This window comes from Diaphorina citri, unplaced genomic scaffold (assembly GCF_000475195.1).
Source record: "Diaphorina citri unplaced genomic scaffold, Diaci psyllid genome assembly version 1.1 scaffold10959, whole genome shotgun sequence".
Lineage (NCBI taxonomy): Eukaryota > Metazoa > Arthropoda > Insecta > Hemiptera > Psyllidae > Diaphorina > Diaphorina citri.
In genome coordinates, this window is record NW_007388332.1 from 1 (window position 1) to 1773 (window position 1773).

The 1773-nt window shown below is 38.6% G+C and overlaps 1 long non-coding RNA gene across 1 annotated transcript; it reads left to right on the forward strand.

Moving 5' to 3' along the window:
- The first annotated feature begins 908 nt into the window (after positions 1-908).
- Positions 909-1507, forward strand: LOC113472951. Its single transcript, XR_003395068.1, has 2 exons — positions 909-1071; positions 1111-1507. It is a non-coding gene; the product is annotated as an uncharacterized LOC113472951 (long non-coding RNA).
- The last annotated feature ends 266 nt before the right edge of the window (positions 1508-1773 follow it).

Below are 1773 nucleotides of genomic sequence, written 5' to 3' on the forward strand. Positions count from 1 at the left end.
ATTTTTTACCTAATATCAAACAAAAACTGGCCACAAATAATTGTATCAAACCAGAGAAAAAGGCTTCTTTACATAGCAACAAGAGAAAAAAACCTAAGGATTTTTCATCTAATGATATTAAAAAAGAACTGACTACAAATAATGGTATCCAAGAGCAAAAAGCTTCTGTACAGAACAACAGTAGAGAAAAATTCAAATGTAGCCAATGCCCAAAGTCCTATAAGAACAAATATGTTTTGAAATACCACATGGATACACACAAGGGAATAACTTATCAGTGTGATCTTTGTTTGAAGGTCTTTACGTTGAAAAGAAGTTTAGAACTCCACATAGATATGCATAAAGGCATCGCTTACGAATGTACAATCTGTTCTGTGAAGTTTGGATTGAAAAGCAGCTTATTCCGACATATGCAAGGGCATGAGGGGATTCGATACAAGTGTACTGAGTGCCCCAGAGACTTTACGAGTGTACAATCTGTTCGGTGAAGTTTGGATTGAAAAGCAGCTTATTCCGACATATGCAAGGGCATAAGGGGATTCGATACAAGTGTACTGAGTGCCCCAGAGACTACTCGTCAAAACAACGGTTGAAAATTCACATGGATATTCACAGAGGTGTTTTGAACAGGGAGTACACCAGCCTGAATTTCCCCTTGCTAAAGAAATAGGAAAGGTTGAGTGTGAAGGGCATCCACTTGTAAAATTTATAGCCAAAACCAAATGTCAGCCCAAAGCAAAATCACCCTAGTTAGGACTGATTAAGAGGCTAACGAAAAACGCCGACCCCATCTGTACACCTGATACCCACTCGGTCACGGAGGTTGCCTACTGTAGGTAAATTATTTTAAAACTTTTATGTTAAAAAAAATGTAGGTAAATTGTTTTTAACAATCGTCAAAATTGCACAGAATGTCCGAAATCCTATTCAGTGAAGCAAATGTTGAAACATCATATGGATACTCACCGAGGAATCAAATATTTGTGTGACCTATGCCCTGCAGCCCTTTCGAGTAAGTCCCATCTGAATCAACATTTGAAAAATCATAAAAAGAAGTCGAGAATCTGGTAGGTAAGTATTTGTAATTTGTAAGTATTTTTATTCTGTTAGGTAAGTATTTGTAATTATTATTACACTGAAACCTTGATATAACGAAGTCCAAGGAAAATGCCCAAATTTCGTTATCACTATACGTACTGAGGTCAAAATCAGAGTAACTTAGTTGTACTGAGGTAATTCTACTGGGGGGTTTTAAGGTCACTTCGCTATAGTGAGGTTTTTGCCTCTGAAGGGAAGGGAATTTTTTTTTTTTATACATACAGAGAATTAACCCCACTACCCCTGATAGGGAAGGGAAATTGACTTTTCTTCGTTATATCGAGGTTCCACTGTATGTTAAGGCGGTCTCTTCTTGATCACTTGTGTGCCGCGTCCACTTTTGTTTAGAACTATTGCACTGCCATATTTGTGATTATGAATATTGTAAATACTAATGACTAATGATGACGAGTTTCTGGTGTTTTCGTGTTGACCGAGTGCTGAGTTGAAAGAAGAGATGAGAGCTACAGAGGGAAAAGAGTTGAGAGAATGGAAGTGAGGGGGAGAAAAGGGCGAGGGAGGTGGAAGAGAAAGTGGAAGGATTGTGTGAATCAAGACCTGGGTGAGAAAAATTTATCAGGACATGAGGTACACAATAGGGCTGCCTGGAAGAGACTGGCGAGAAACGCCGACCCTATTTTAGTCCAGGAAACGAAGCCCCAAAATTAAGGTGAT